Source organism: Pleurodeles waltl, chromosome 7 (genome assembly GCF_031143425.1).
Source record: "Pleurodeles waltl isolate 20211129_DDA chromosome 7, aPleWal1.hap1.20221129, whole genome shotgun sequence".
In the NCBI taxonomy this organism is placed as follows: Eukaryota; Metazoa; Chordata; class Amphibia; order Caudata; family Salamandridae; genus Pleurodeles; species Pleurodeles waltl.
This window is the reverse complement of record NC_090446.1, coordinates 1,412,451,429-1,412,469,364: the sequence shown is the minus strand read 5'-3', so window position 1 is coordinate 1,412,469,364 and position 17,936 is coordinate 1,412,451,429.

Genomic DNA, 17,936 nt, shown 5'->3' with positions numbered 1-17,936 from the left:
AGAGCTGGCGATCTCTCCACCAGCCCCATAAAAAGGTTTCCACCGGGCTGACAGACGGAAACCAAGGAAATGGTGCTGTAGCTTTGGTCTTGGCTCCACATGTAAAAACAGACAGTGCGCATTCCGACTGTGCTGGGCAGGGGGGGGTGGGTCAGCCCTGGCTTACCTCCAGCCTTTCCATGGCAGTCAGACCACCATGGAAAGGCTGGCAGTAAGTAGAGTTGTAATCGGCCAGGCAGCGCTGAACTCAGCGCTAAGTACAACTCACACCACCGTCGAACCTTTGGGAACCATGTTACCGACAGAGACGGCGGTCCCCTGAAGGTCTAACTACCAGGGTCATATTGTGGCGGTTGGACCGCCACATTTGCAGTAGCTGCACCGTGAGGCTTGCGGTCCTTTGGCTGCCAGCCTTGTAATGAGGCCCTATAACCCTGATTTTGAGTTGGATAGACGGGAATACCCATCTGCCAAACTCCCGAAAGGGTGGCCACCACTGAAGTGGCATCCTCCCAATCGGCCCCATTATGACTTAGCCACTGGGCTGACTGACGGAAACCAAAGTCAGCCCAGCGTAAAAGTGGCGACAGCATTGTCATCGTCCCGCAGAGGACACCAGCACCCTCACAATGCGCACTGTCTGTGCATTACGAGGGGGCTGGGCAGGGGGACTATGGCATCGGCAGTGCAGGGGCCCCTCTGTGGCCCTCTGCACCTGTTCTCTGCCAGGCTTTTTATGGCAGTGAAACCACCATGAAAATGATGGCAGAGAACCATGTTGTAATCAACAGGGCGGCACTGAGGCCAGCACCGCCCTGGCTGATTGCAACCTGCACCCGCATTCAGCCTGTCAGGATCTCCGATCCCAGCGGAGACGGTAGTACCATAATATGACAGTCAGGCCGCAACAGCAGTCCGTCAGCTTCTGCGCGTGTCATAATCAGGCCCTATTTTTTTTTAAAGCAAATCAGTTTTGGTTTAAAAAAAACTATGTTTTTTTACTTCGTTTTCCTTTATTTCAGTTTTTCTGGAGTGGTTCTGTTTTTATAAAGCCTTGATAGTTTGGATTGTGTCAAGAGATTTCGACTGAATTCGTTATGTTTTTGCATTTTTGATGGATTACTATTTTTTCTTACATGGAGAAAGAGAAGAATCTGCAGGTACAGAACAATAAGGACGTAATTAAGAGTTTGGTAGATGGAAAGCCCCAGCGGGGTGGCGGCCACCCTGCTGGAGTTATTAAGAGTTACCGCCCACCACCCTAGCTGGGAACAGGCTACAGCATTGTCTCTGGCTCAAAATCAAACTGGCAGCAACGTTGTAGCCCGCAGGGTGCCCCAGCACCCTCACAATGTTCACTGGCTGAAAAGCCCCCCATGCACCTGTTCTTCGCCAGCCTTTTCAGGGTGGTGATTTACGCCACGAAAAGGCTGGTGGAGAACAAGGCCCTAATCCACAGGGCAGTGTTGCATACAGCACTGCCCTGGTGGATTACGATCTCCGCCACCGCCAGGCCGCCGGGATCATGGATCCTGGCTGTGCTGGCGGAACCCTGGCGATCTGAACTCCAGGGTTTTAATGTGGCAGTTGGACCACCTTCATTTATTTGCGGGGGGAATGTGATATTATATTTTTTATGTCAAACATATGTGATTATTATGTGGAATTGTTTAGATAATGTGTTATTATGGTTGGTGATGGTTACATTTAAAAAAATATATATATATATTATTTTATTATATCAGTCTTCATTTACATTGTGATTTAAATATGTCTGTGACTGATGTTATAAAATATTACATTTATTATTCTAAAAATAGACTTGAAATGTTGGTTCAGTGGAGTGGAGACAGCAAAATAGCTGGCGATCTCCCCACCCGCCCTATTACAAGTTTTCCACTAGGTTTTTAGTGTTGTCATTAAGATCAAAGGTTGGATCATGTCACATTTTGATGAGTCGGCGGCCATAAGTAAACCTTACTTCAGCATCTCTTAAAAAAAAGAAAAATAGTGAGTTGCCACTTCCAGGCCTCACTAAAGTCTAGGTGCGTGGATCTATTCGAAAATATATTATCATTTGTGCTTATTATTTGAAGTGGCCAGAAATAGGAATCATGAAATTTAATGTTCTAGTGTCCCAGGTAATTCCTTTTCAACAAAACGTTGTTATTTCCGTGGCCAAATGCTTTATCTCTTTTTCATGATCTGTTTCTGACATGCCTGCCCATAGGACTTTATTGGTATCCTCAATTGTTATTGCCGTCTTGTAAGTACGACCAATTTATTTCCCTAGCATTCAGTCAGAAATCACCCTTTGTAAGTCTGACCTTCGGGACAGTGTTAGCTGCCCCACCAGATTATTTTTCTATCAAAATGTCCCAACGTAATATATGTACATAGAGGGGCTTTGGTTTAACATTCTTCATCCATTGGTCTGCTCAACTTTTAACATGTTGTTTCCACTTACCACAGCATAGGACAATGGGTCAACAACTTCAGACATCAGTTCTCCTCTCTTTGAACGATTGTATTTTGCTTTTGCACTAAATGTACATTCTCCTTAAAAGTAGTCACCTTCACTTAGGAAATATGAGTCACTAAACATAAACTTTGCTCAGTGGACAGGGCCAGCTTTAGGGCGTTATGACTGGTGCAGCTGCACCTGGTGCTGACTTTGGTGAGGGGAAATGTGTTTAGAAATAACCTCTAGGTACAGGATCTTCCTTGAGCAATCAGCAATTTCAAGCAACAATAAAAATGTCTAGATAAGTCTGGTGATGAATACTCCTGCTGGTGAGAGATCAGAATTTGTCTAGTCACACCTTTGACTCATCATAAAGTAGTGCAGAGGGTTACTGTGCATGCTACAAAGGACTTGTACCATGCAGATCGCAGACAGAGTGTGAATGAACTATGAGTAGTGATGACGCGGAAATGAAGGTTTTACATTTATTAGCGCATAAACGTAGTGCTGCAATAATCAAGTGTGACTTTAACCGAACTAATAAAGATTGTACGGGGACAAAATGTGCCCTCAGAGTAGTTCGCCAACATTTATAAGCGTGCTTTATATAACGAGATGTATTAGAATTGTACTAATCTGACATAACCGTAAACGAGTGCCATGATTTGCTTGTTTGAAATGTTTTAGCTTAGCATAACTTTAGTGGAGGCTTCGGCCTAGTTGCCTGGACTCACGGTTTAGATGCTCGTGTTTTTCTAATGTGCTAATAAACGTGTATTTCTGCTTGAAGCTGTACTTTTCCAGTGAGATCGGTTCACATGCTTATCTTTAAGGTTTCGTGCCAGCCTGGCATCTTCTTCTTTGCTCCAAGGTCAATCTGCAGGTGCGGACAATGGAAGCTCTGAAAGTGAGTTAATTGGTAAAATATGTTGCAACTTACGTTCCCGACTCCAAGGATAATGTATGCCTAGGTAGAAGCTTGAGAACTGTTGTTTTTGATTGGACAATTTGAAGCCAACCTATGAACCCTCCAATGGAATACCCTACTGGATTTGAACTGTTGTTTATTTAAACCCGGTGCACGAGAAGAAAGCAGCCATTACCCATCGGACATTATAGCCATTTTAGCCATTAGACATTTGCCATTAGCCCGATACCCGCCATTTTGCAGGACATTGCAGCCATTATGACCCATCTTGCCGACTTTGTCATTTTGCCATCTTCTACGATGCCAATTGATGTCCGATGCTATTTTGAATGAGACTTTGATGCTTTCTCTAATCGAGAGAAAGAGACTTTAAATAATTCTTGCCCTAGAGACTTTAACTTTGAACTGCCCCTTTGCATGAAGTAGTAGTTTATCTTGCCGCCGTGAGGCAATTGCCCCGTCCACCTTGCCCCTTTGCCCCGTCCCATGCTGATCGAGAAACCGGTACCTGTGAGACGAAGACTTCCTTGAATGCTGATTTTAATTGGTAAATATGAAAGGAAAATGTACAATTGCATTGTGTTTCTTTTAGGTAACCAACTGCTGATTTTGATAAGAGCCCTAGCTAGGAGTTTTCTAAATTAATGTTGTTAAATTGTTTTTGCATGAAGTCCCACATGCAGATGCTAATTCGAGGTTAGATGAGGAATCATTGGTGCACGATGCAGTTTGAGACCTTGTTATGCTGACTAATGTATTCAATTAGCTCATTACAGATTATAGTTTTAGTGGTTTGCGTTGCTATTATCGAATGCATTGTTATTCAAATACTGCATAGATTGCATCTCTTCCGCCGTTATGGACAGCTATTAATGTTCATTTACATATATCAATTGGTGTTGAGATACATCTATATTGTGCTAGCTTTGTTAATATAGGGAAATAAATTCATTAACTTTGAATAAACTGGTGTGGTTATTCATGGCCGAAAGGTCATGGTTCGCCGAAATGTTTTCTGGATTAATTGTTAAGTGTTATGTTGATCAGGGTATTGCTTATGTTCGTTATTGATTATTGATTAGATTAAATTGATTGATCTCGGGTGAAGAGAGTCCCACTTAGTCAAAAGATTCATCGACCCGAAGAGCGTCCAAAATACAGGTAAATTATTAGGGAGGAACGCTCTATCAGTAGATGGTAGCAGAGGATGGTTTAGACTTTTGAGACCCCACTCGAGAGGTATATGGTGTTGAATTTGATTTTTCCTTGGGTAAAACAGATTGAGAGAATGATGATGCCCTAAGTCCCCCGCGACTTTCCCGGGATCTCGGAGCTTGCGAATGGAGAGAATGGAGGTGTGAAATCAGCGTTGGCGGTACTAGTGACGGTATGAGTGAAGTCAGGGTTTGCGCTTGCACAGCTTATTGCCGCAGATTGTTTGAAAAGGTTGCGAGGATTTTAGAGAATAGCGGAGGTGCGACTCCGAGGATTTTAGAGAATAGCGGAGGTGCGACTCCGAGTGTGAGAGTAGGGAAGTCGTCGAACTTCATGTGCATGTGGCGCTTTGTGCAGAAAAAGGTCCACGTGGTTGTTGTTGTTGAGACGGGCCCTGCGAGGTCAAGAGACTCCGGAGTATGTTGAAAAGTGTATGAGACACTTGTTTTATGTTGTGGTCTGGTCGGTTTAGTAGGTTGACCGGGCGTGGTCAACGAGTCGGTACGTGTGTTAAGGGAGTGAAAGAAAACTTCGACTTCGGGCTTTGACAAATTCTAAGTGCACTAGAATAGATCATTGACAAGTTGAGAGCAGAGTCTGCGGGTCATATTTGCTTGCGAAAGTGGGGACCGAGAAAGATGGAATAACTGCAGAGGCTAGTGAAAAATCCCTAAGGTCCTGAAGCGATTGTGTTACCCTTCCTGTAGTAAACCGACAGATCTGTTTTATTATTATTTAGTTGCTCGCGATATATGCCAGAAGTTGTTACGAGAGGAGCTGAGTGAAGGAGGACTAGCCGCGAGGCTTTGTCAGCCGCAGTGTGTGTGAGTGTGACATCACTAGGAGCCGCGCTGGGATAGGTTGGTTGCAAAGAAGGGTCGCGCACGGATTGGACGCAGTCCGTGGGGCTCGATTGGAAGGGGAAAGGCAAGCGAAGAGTATTCCGGGAATTAAAGTCACTTATTGATTACAAACTTTGTGAAATAAAAGACGAGAAAATGAAATTCTTTAAAGCACTAAAGAGTGCGATGAAGGGGGAGTCTTACATTAAAGCGAGCGTAGGAGAGGAGACGCCACCCGAAGGTACACCAGCTTACATTGTAATGGAGGAAAAAGGGGTAGCTCCGTGCCTTTGGCTAAAGCAATGGCACAAGCTGACAGAGAAACATGGGAGCGTAGCGTTCCCGATCCATGGGACATTCAATATAAGAATCCTAGAGAATTTGAGATTCGCGATGTACGACATGAAGGTACCTCCAAGGCCAGCACAGTTTGAGGCTCTAGCGATTTGGGAACTAATGGCTAGACAGCAACAGAAAAATAAGTTCGAGACCAGGATAAGAAAGGTAGAAAAGACACTAGCGGACGCTAGGTGGGATAATGCACAGAAGGTGTGGAGGTCAGATGTATTGCAGGGGATAAAATTGTTTCCCACAATTACTAAGGAAGAAGAGGTGACAGGCAAGAAAGTTACCTGTAAGACAAACAGGAGGTGTTCCAAAGATAGAGAGGACGAGGAAAAGTTAAGGAGAGAAGAGGAGTTAGAGGATGAGGAGTTAATCATGCAATTGCTGAACGACCGTCCACCACCTTATGCAGAGAGTGGACGAGGTCCAAGTACCAGTTCTGCCCCTCAGGCACCGGTACAGAATAATGAAACCCCGAGTTCAGGAACGCCATCGAGATCTAAGGACACGAGTTTACTGTTCACCCCGCAGATACCGCAGGTTAGGAGAATATACCCAGATGTGCCTATATTGAAAACAGCAGAAAATTATCAGCTGCAGGTCCCAAGGTACTACAGCAGTGACAACAGTACGGGAATGACCCTAGATCCAACTGTAATGGGAGTACAGGATGGTCGCAACCCAACATTGGCACAAGCTGAATCAACCCAGTTTTTGATGCCTCAAAAACAGATGCAGGGGGGAAACGCACATGCTCAGATGACGGGGAGTCAGACGGGCATGCCGGCAATGATGACCCATAGTGTGGGAATGAACATGCCTCAGAACATGGGGAATGGACAGAACGTAGATGCGATATCCCTACCCATTACTGTAGGTCCACCGGTACCTTTGTACATTCAGCCTAATTCAGGTATGAGCGGTCAAGGATCAATGGTGCAGAGTGGGATGGAAAGGAGGTGCATACAAAACACTCCAGAGACAACTCCGATAGCGGCTCTGCCAACTGGATCTGGGTCCTTGATGGAGTTTAGTCCCATATGTGCTCAGTCAACAATGGTGAGGTCGAGTCCCCCACTGATGATACCGCTATCATCGAACACTGAAAAGTGGCCGCAACCATCAATGGCAGTCGATGTGAATGCTACACTGATGGGGTTGAATGCGCAACAGCTGACACAGTGGTTCAACAGTCTGAATTCCACACAAAGCTCAGCCAGTGGGAAGGGAGAAGACTGTCTGAATAGGGTCAGGTTGAACATGGAAGCAGAAGAATTGGTGGAAGGGACTATGGGGGTGAATAGGTTAGAGTCCTACTCGGAAGAAGAGCTGAGGTATCTATGTCCCAGGATTACGAGAGAAGTGAACAAGGTACATAGAAGGTTGCAAGAAATAGCTGACAAAAACGGGGTTGAGATAGACAAGACAAAACACTTGAGCAGGAGCTATAGATTGGATTTCGGGACCACAGACTTTGAACACATGAGGTCAGCAGGCATGAAGACACATCTTAGAGAATTGCTGCAGAGTGTGCAAGTGTGGAGGTGCTTAGACAAATGGGAAAGCAGATGGGTAAAGAGAAAGGAAAAGAGGAAAGACAGTGTCCCAGAGCACAACGAGAAAAGAACACAGAGTAGTGATGCAATAACCATGTTACCAATGAGGGAGACAGCAGGGGGGAAATTAATACATGTACGTGGCACAAGAGCGACATTCAGTCTTTTACGCATGATTTTCCCAAACTAAGAGAGAAACCGATTGAATGGTATCAACAGACTGATAGGTTTGTGAAGCTTGCAAAATGTCTTTGGGAAGACCTGAACACCCTCTTTGAGATTGTGGTTCCGGCAGATTTGTGGGAAGACTGCAAAAGGGCTGTAGGTTGGCCGACAAGTGAACCAGAGAGAGACAGGGATACGGGTGCACCATCACCTATGGTGATGAGCTTGTACTATAAGGTGATTGAGCATTTGAAGACGAAAGTTGCTTCGAAAAATGTGGATTGGCAGAAGATTGATCGAACTGCCCAAGAGGCTAAAGAGTCGATTCATGGTTACTATGAGAGGTTGTTGAAGGCGTTCAAGAACTACAGTGGCACGGAAACAATAGAGGCGAAGGACATGCTTCATTTTGTGTTTAGATTTGTGGAAGGGCTGAGACCAGAGATAAGTCAGATGATAAAGACGCATTTGATTTGTTGGCAGTCGAAACCTATTGATGAGGTGTTGAATTACGCGAAATACTGTAGTGACGAAATTGAAGTGAAACAGAAAAGGTTGAAGGAGAAAGTGATGATGATGCAACTTAAAGCAGCTCAGACAGGTCTGCAAGGGTTGCAAGGGTTCCAACAGCAGATACCGCAGCCGCAGCCGCAGGGAAATATGGTGTTTCAGCCACAGGCGAGAGGCAGGGGCAGAGGAGGTTTTGGGAGTAATGGTCCGGATTTGAACACTGTTGTAATTCCGAATGGTGTGCAGGCAATGAAAAGGGTGATGCCGTGTCACGTGTGCGGAATCGTCGGTCATTGGAAACGCGAGTGCCCGATGGTGGTGCAGTAAGGTGCAGGTGTTGGTCAGCAAAACAATGATGTCAATGCATTCCTGACAATGAGGGGACCGAAAATGAGAGGTCCAAACCCAAATTTTCAGACCATAAATCAGCTGCAGGGATTACAGCCCATGCAGCCGCAGCAGATGCAGATGCCCCGTATGCAGATGACGCAAATGCAGCCAATGCAACAGCAGTTTCCCATGGTACCTAATCAGCAAATGCAAATACCTTTGGCACCAGTGAGTCAGCAGCAAGTGATGGTTCCTCCACAGGTCTCGAGTCAGGTAATGAGTACAAATGGCACCGTACAACAGTTCCCATTACACAGTGAGAATGGAATAAACAATGTATGGGAGAGTGAAAGTTCAGATGAGGAGGGAAATTGTGTGCTTGCAGCATCCTTGGAAGTTGACCAAAAGGGTCCATATGTGGAGGGAAGAGTTATGGGTCATAGTGTTTCATTCTTGGTCGACACAGGAGCCACACGTTCAACTGTTAGGAGTATTGAAGTACCAAATTTGCCATTCTCAGGGAGAACAGTCCAAGTGGTGGGAGTAGCAAACAGGCACCTGACGAACCCAATAACAGATCCAGTACCAGTCACAATTGGTAACTATCAAGGGTCACATAAATTTGTGGTATGTGACTCAAGCCCGATAGCACTGTTAGGGAGAGACCTATTGTGCAAATTGGGATGTTCGATTATGTGTTCGAACGATGGAATTAGAATTCAGACGAGCAGTGATGGGGAAGAAGAGGACAGTGTAGAAGGGGATGAGATGGAAACTGTTGATGAAAAATATCCTCTGATTAACCTTTTTCCGATGATAACTGAAGAAGATATTCCAGCTGAATTACGAGAAACAGTCGGAAAGGAAGTGTGGGATATGACAGGAAAAGAGGTGGGATTGATGAAAGGAGTGGAACCAGTGAAAGTGACTGTAAAACCCAATGTAATCTTTCCCCAGACCCCACAATACCACATGGCACAAGACACCCTCATGAAAGTCGCCCAACTCATTGACGAGTTTGTAAAACAGGGAGTACTGAAAGAAGTGTTAAGCAGTCCATGTAATTCACCAATCATGGGACTAATAAAGCCGAGTGGGAAGGTCCGAATAGTGCAGGACTTGAGGAAAATAAATGACATCATAATCAAATGCTGCCCTGTCGTACCAAATCCAGCTGTGATAATGTTTCAAGTCCCTTGCGATGCCGAGTGGTTCTCAGTCATTGACTTGTCACAAGCATTCTTTTCGGTGCCTCTTCATGAGGACAGCCAATTTCTCTTTTGTTTCAAATTCTTAGACAGAGTTTACAGTTGGTGTCGAATTCCTCAAGGGTTTTCGGAGTCACCGTCAATTTTCAATCAGATTCTAAAGAAAGACTTGGAAGCATTAGAATTGCCATTCGAGTCAACCCTAGTACAGTACATCGATGACTTACTGATTGCATCTAAGACAGAAAGTGGCTGCACAGCTGACACCATTGCCCTACTGAACCATTTGGGAAGGAATGGACACAAGGTGTCTCCTTCAAAGTTGCAGTTCTGTCAGAAGAAAGTAAAATACTTGGGTCATCAAATAGAGAAAGGGTCACGGAGAATAATGAAGGAAAGAATAACAAGTGTACTTCAAATGAGTCCACCAAAGACGAGGAGGGAGGTGAGGAAGTTTTTGGGGATGGTGAGCTACTGTCGCCAGTGGATCCCCAACTTTTCAACTCTAGCAAAGCCTCTACTGAAACTGACCCAGAAGGATGCCTTGGATCAAATTGAGTTGAAAGGAGATGAGATGGATGCTTTTATTGAATTGAAAGAATGCATGTGCAGGGCTCCAGCTTTAGGTATGCCTGATTACACAAAGCCTTTCACATTGTTTTGTCATGAACGTGATGCATGTTCTTTGTCTGTCTTGACCCAAGCCCATGGTGGCATAAACAGACCAGTAGCGTATTTTTCAGCTACTTTGGACCCGGTCGCAGCAGCACTGCCAGGGTGTTTGCGCGCCGTAGCAGCAGTTGGTATCAGCCTCACTCAGAGTGAAGGAATAGTGATGGGACACCCATTAACAGTCATGGTCCCTCACTCAGTTGAGATACTTTTGACCCGCTCCCGAACGCAACACATGAATGGAGCAAGACTCACAAGGTATGAAACAATAATTCTGGGCTCACCGAATGTGCAGCTGAAAAGGTGCACTACGTTGAATCCAGCAACCTTGCTTCCCGGTGAAAATGCTGAAATTGAGAACGCTGAAGACGTCGAGCACGACTGTCTTCAGGTGACTGAATTTTGCACAAAACCTCGACCTGACATTAAGGATACTAAGCTTGATGAAAATGACCAAATTGTTTTTGTTGATGGGTCATGTTTAAGAGATGCATTGGGAATATTGAAAGCAGGATATGCTGTATGTACTGTAACAGGTGTCTTGGAAGCGTCCTGGCTTCAAGGAGTCTATTCCGCACAAGTAGCAGAGCTTGTAGCCCTTACAAGAGCATGCCAACTGTCTACATTGATGAAGGTTACCATTTACACTGATAGTCAGTACGGGTTTGGAATTGTGCACGACTTTGGGCAACTATGGTCACAGAGAGGTTTCCTGACCTCTTCAGGGTCCCCAGTGAAAAACGGGGAGAGAATAAGGGAATTGTTACACGCCATTCAGATGCCAGCCGAAATTGCAGTGGTAAAGTGTAGTGCTCATACAAAAGGACAGGACTATGTTTCTCTGGGAAATGCATATGCGGATCATGTCGCAAGATTTTGTGCCTTGAACTGTATATTGCTCAGGGATGAATGGAATTTGATAAGTGAACCAGAACTCGAACCAGCTGAAGCATTTGCCTTGAAGGTCGTAGATACAATGGATGAACTTAAAGCATTACAGAATAGTGTCGGGGAGGATGAAAGAGTTTCCTGGATTAAGTCACAATGTACAAAGAGACCAGATGAGTTATGGGTTTCAAATGAGGGAAAATTTGTTTTACCAAATAGTCTCTTATCGCAGCTAGCGCGGTTCTATCATGGGCAGGCTCACCTAGGGAGAGATGCCATGATAAGATTGTTCAAAACTGATTGGTTTAACCCCAGATTCCGTCAAGTTGCAGAAGCAATTTGCCATCGATGTGTCATTTGTCAGCAGATGAACCCAGGAAAGGGAACGGTTGTGAACTTGAGCCACATTGGTAGGGCGGGAGGCCCGTTCAGCAGAATGCAGATGGACTTTATTGAGATGCCTGTGCATGGAGGTCTGAAGTATGTGTTGGTGATTGTGTGCATTTTTAGTCACTGGATTGAAGCATACCCCACACGTAGAAATGACAGCCTTACAGTTGCAAAACTCTTGTTGAGGGAGTTGATACCACGTTTCGGATTCCCGATCTCTTTAGAATCAGATAGAGGAAGTCACTTCAATAACGAGGTGATAAAGTTACTTTGCGCAGCGCTGAACATTGAACAAAAACTGCATTGTAGCTATCGCCCTGAAGCCTCAGGACTGGTGGAGCAGATGAATGGTACACTGAAATCAAGAATGGCGAAAATATGTGCATCGACAAATTTGAAATGGCCTGACGCATTGCCTTTGGTGTTAATGTCAATGAGAAACACCCCTGACAGAAAGACTGGATTGTCCCTGCACGAAATTCTCATGGGCAGGGCCATGAGACTTCCTGCAGTTCCCGCAAACGCGCTTTTGAATATTACAGATGATATGGTGTTAGACTACTGCAAAGGTCTGGCTGACGTGGTTCGCTCTTTCTCTCACCAGGTGGAAGCAACCACCTTGCCACCGATCCAAGGTCCAGGACACACACTGAAAGCAGGTGACTGGGTCGTGATAAAGAAGCATGTGAGGAAGTCGTGTCTGGAACCCCGTTGGAAAGGCCCTTTCCAAGTGATCCTGACGACCACTACTGCTGTGAAGTGTGCGGGAGTTCCCAACTGGATTCACGCCAGTCACACAAAGAAGGTGTTGTGTCCCACAGATGAGGAAGTTGAAGCGCTGAAACTGCCAGTAACTGATAACACAGTGCCGAGCGCTGAGACAGAGCAAAACAGAACTAGAAGCGAACAGGCAGAAACAGGAGAGAGAGAAATATTCTCTGAGGACGAAACAACAGATTCGCTTGGGGAAGACCAAGGAGAAACCTCAGACAGCGACGAAGCAGCTGAAGGTGACAAAGAGCCTGAAGCAGCTGAGGGTAGCAAAGAGCCTGAAGCAGCTGAAGGTGACAAAGAGCCTGAAGCAGCTGAAAGTGATAAAGAGCCTGAAGAAAGTAACGGTGACGAAGGGCTCGAAAGAGGTGAAAAAGCAGGAGAGCCTGATCAGAGGAGGGCTTTCCCAGAAGCAGACGGTACAGAAAAAGAAAAGAAAAACCTGATTGACTCCCCAGAAGGAGGGGACAAGGCAGAACAGAACGAAACTGTTCAAAGTTCCTCAGAAGAGATCGCAGGTCCATCAAGTGGACACAGTACACACCAAGTATATCACCAGTAAAATTAAGAACTAGAGAAAAGTTGAATGACAATGAAAGGCCAAGAGTGAAAGAGAAAAGAAAAGAAGTGTCTGTCGTGGTACCAACCTCAAGTGAAGAAAAAGACTTGGCCAAAGAGGAAAGTACCAGTGAGGCAGAATCGAAGAGAGATGCAAAATTGAAAAGGAAAAGGATACCAAACAGGAGATATTCCGGTCCAGAATGGGCATATGCAATCAATGACGATTGGACTGACGAATTTGTATCTCTCAGCCTCGAGAACGAAGAAGAAGAGATACCAATAGAAAAGAAAAGTTTTATGGACACTGTTGATTGAAAGGGTGATAAATGACATTGCTTGCTATAATCTAACGCGATACAACCAGCTGAGACATTGCTAAACCGGATGAGACATTTGCTAACTTGATAAGACTTTGATAACCTGATTGACTCTTAAACTCGATTTGAGACAACGTTGCTAACTGAAAAAAAAGACTGAGTTATTGCCGAATTGAGACAAACGCTGCTAACCGATAAGTGACTGGGCTCCTGAAGAAAACTGTGTGAACATTGCGCTTGTTCAGCTTTGTAACTAATTGCTAAATCGTTTTCTTTATAAGTGCTTCCAGCTCTCTGATTCTATACAGATCATGGCTACACAAAACAGTAGAGTGAAATATTGTAAATATGCGTGTATAGGCTTGATAACTGCATGTGTACTAATAATAATGGCAATAGTGCTTGCTACTCGTGGAAAGGATGAGAATGAGAACATTGATGCTTCTACTTTTGCTCCTGTTACTGTCACTGAACTAACTGCATTGAAAAGACTAGAATTAGATGAGAGACACTTGCATGAAAAGAAGGAACTTTCGTATAATGTTTTCTATCGCCTACTAACAGAATATGTTGAGACTATGGATGCGAAAGATTGTTATGTGTGTACACAGATACCGACATCAGTAAAGGAAGGGGTGACTTATCACCACATGCCTCTTACATATGGGATTACATGTAGTATAGTAACTTCTAGATTTTATGGTCAAACTAACATACAGTATTTTTATTCAAATTATGATGTTACCTTAGCATATGTTCCTATAATAACGCAGCTAAGCCAGATTGCTAAAGATTGGGATGCTAAGTTAATGAGGGAATTTTTCGAGCCAATGCAACCTTTTGAAACAGCTCACGCACATAGGGAAAACCTTACATGCTCACTCACTGCAGTAGAAATAAGCTTTTTAGATCGCACAGATGATAGAAGGGCACAAATGAATGCGAAATTAGAAAAAGAGCTAAGTAAGAGAACTTCAGTAGATAATTATGCTTTTGCCGCAATAAAAACACAAGGGAGAATAGCATTAGATGCTTGGCATGTAGGGAAATTTTGTATATATCGTGGTGAATCTTATTATGATAACATTTTTGTGGGAGCGAGTGAATGTAAACATACGTTTATCTTTAAGGCCAAATGGACATTCATGCTGAACGGACTTGACCCTGTCATACCTGGTGTATATTACATTTGTGGGCATAATGCCTATTATCGTCTTCCAAAATGGTGGTGGGGGAGATGTTATTTGGGTATAGTGTTCCCAAAGGTTTATCAACTGGATGACCTATCGATGATTCCAAAGACGTCTGGATCTCATCGTATCCAGAAAAGAGAGACCGCAGCTGCTGTGGTAGGAGATATATTTGGAGCCATGATTCCTTCATTGGGAGTTGTGTTGAATTCCATCAAAATAAGAAAGTTGTCTACTATAGTGGATAACATGTTGACAAAGTTTTCAGGTGCTATGATCCTGATGGATGCTGAACTTGCAGCAGAAAGAGCTATGACTCTTCAAAACAGGCTTGCCTTAGACATTCTTTTAGCAAAGGATGGCGGCGTTTGCAAAATGCTTGGTGCGCGTCACTGTTGTACGTATATACCTGACAACAGTGTAAAGATTAAAACAATGCTTGCTAATCTAACAAAAGAGAGTGCAGACTTGAAGGAATTGAAAGAACCAGGAGTTTGGGAGAAGGTTGGAAAAGGAATTGCTTCAGTGGGAAATTGGCTTGGTGGCATTTGGAATGGAATATTACTCAAAATAATACAGGGAATACTAATAGTACTAATTTGCATCTTTGGGATTTGGGGAATAAAAAGGGGAATAATAATGATGATGGAAAGAATTAAGAGAAGGAAGGAAGAGAAAATGATGAAAAGAATGGCAGAAGAATACAAAGAAAGAACAAGGGGAACTAAAAGGAAAAGAGAACTGACAGAATTTTAGTGGAATAAAATTTGTGGGAATAGTTTTGTGTGATGACAAGTAGTCATCAGAGGAGGGATTGATGACGCGGAAATGAAGGTTTTACATTTATTAGCGCATAAACGTAGTGCTGCAATAATCAAGTGTGACTTTAACCGAACTAATAAAGATTGTACGGGGACAAAATGTGCCCTCAGAGTAGTTCGCCAACATTTATAAGCGTGCTTTATATAACGAGATGTATTAGAATTGTACTAATCTGACATAACCGTAAACGAGTGCCATGATTTGCTTGTTTGAAATGTTTTAGCTTAGCATAACTTTAGTGGAGGCTTCGGCCTAGTTGCCTGGACTCACGGTTTAGATGCTCGTGTTTTTCTAATGTGCTAATAAACGTGTATTTCTGCTTGAAGCTGTACTTTTCCAGTGAGATTGGTTCACATGCTTATCTTTAAGGTTTCGTGCCAGCCTGGCATCTTCTTCTTTGCTCCAAGGTCAATCTGCAGGTGCGGACAATGGAAGCTCTGAAAGTGAGTTAATTGGTAAAATATGTTGCAACTTACGTTCCCGACTCCAAGGATAATGTATGCCATGTAGAAGCTTGAGAACTGTTGTTTTTGATTGGACAATTTGAAGCCAACCTATGAACCCTCAATGGAAGACCCTACTGGATTTGAACTGTTGTTTATTTAAACCCGGTGCACGAGAAGAAAGCAGCCATTACCCATCGGACATTATAGCCATTTTAGCCATTAGACATTTGCCATTAGCCCGATACCCGCCATTTTGCAGGACATTGCAGCCATTATGGCCCATCTTGCCGACTTTGTCATTTTGCCATCTTCTACGATGCCAATTGATGTCCGATGCTATTTTGAATGAGACTTTGATGCTTTCTCTAATCGAGAGAAAGAGACTTTAAATAATTCTTGCCCTAGAGACTTTAACTTTGAACTGCCCCTTTGCATGAAGTAGTAGTTTATCTTGCCGCCGTGAGGCAATTGCCCCGTCCACCTTGCCCCTTTGCCCCGTCCCATGCTGATCGAGAAACCGGTACCTGTGAGACAAAGACTTCCTTGAATGCTGATTGTAATTGGTAAATATGAAAGGAAAATGTACAATTGCATTGTGTTTCTTTTAGGTAACCAACTGCTGATTTTGATAAGAGCCCTAGCTAGGAGTTTTCTAAATTAATGTTGCTAAATTGTTTTTGCATGAAGTCCCACATGCAGATGCGAATTCGAGGTTAGATGAGGAATCATTGGTGCACGATGCAGTTTGAGACCTTGTTATGCTGACTAATGTATTCAATTAGCTCATTACAGATTATAGTTTTAGTGGTTTGCGTTGCTATTATCGAATGCATTGTTATTCAAATACTGCATAGATTGCATCTCTTCCGCCGTTATGGACAGCTATTAATGTTCATTTACATATATCAATTGGTGTTGAGACACATCTATATTGTGCTAGCTTTGTTAATATAGGGAAATAAATTCATTAACTTTGAATAAACTGGTGTGGTTATTCATGGCCGAAAGGTCATGGTTCGCCGAAATGTTTTCTGGATTAATTGTTAAGTGTTATGTTGATCAGGGTATCATTATTGATTATTGATTAGATTAAATTGATTGATCTCGGGTGAAGAGAGTCCCACTTAGTCAAAAGATTCATCGACCCGAAGAGCGTCCAAAATACAGGTAAATTATTAGGGAGGAACGCTCTATCAGTAGCACTTTCAAAAAATGAAATGCGTATGAGAGAGGGACTAAGGACAGATGTGGGACACTGTTGGGGAGTTGGAGTGAGGGAGGTCATGGGTGTGGGAGCACCAAAAAAGACTGTTGCACTGGGTGCCATCACCACTAATGCCGGACCTGTCCGTGGATGTTGTAATCACTCAAAGTCATAACTCAGAAGTTTATAGATTGTATTTTTGCCGGTTGCCATTTTCTTAAGTAAATTGCATTTCAGGCTTTTGCTTTTCAGAGCTCGGGTAGCCTTGTCTTATGCTTCCTGCCAGGGGCAGTTCAAGAGGTTATTCCTGCATTTTATAAAAATATGTATTATGTAAGGTTGCTATGGCACGATGAACAACTAGCACTACAACTTTTTACACTGCCTAGTCCCCTTCCCGGAAAGATATTACACTGATGTAGGCTGTGATATGTTTGATACCTAGTGGGTAAAAATAAACACTCCAGAGAACCATGGAAACTTTTCACTTGGTTGTCTCTGGAAAGGTGGCATTGCTAATGTTCAGCTTCGGTATTTTTGTAGGCAGTAGCCCACGGCCCCATTTACCAAGGATGGCTCAAACAGCTATATGTTTGCATAGCAGCACTCACAATTGATGCCAAGCATAGATTTTTATATGTTTTTGTCACAACCATGTACAACAATGAGTGCTTGTTGAACTTGGCCCTTTCTGCAGGGCTGTTCCCAAACTTTTTGCCATCACTCCTATTTTGGTGAATTATTGTTGACATCAGGCCTCTGTGCACTTTACAACATCAACCCAAGGCTAAAATGCTTGTGCTCTCTCCCCTGAACATGGTAAAGTTGACTTACGGATGTCTATCCAATTGGCACATTTAGTTTACTTGTAAGTCCCTAGTAAAATTGCACTACGTATACCTAGGGCCTAAGGCCTTTAAAATAAATGCTACTAATAGGCTTGCAACACTGGTTGTGCCACCCACTTATGCAGCCCTTTACAAATGTCTCAGCCCTGTCATTGCAGCCTGTGTGTGCAGTTATAAACTGCTGTTTCAACCTGGTAGAATAAACCTTTTGCCAGGTCCAAACCTTCCTTTTTATACATGTAAGTCACCTTAGGATAGGGCATG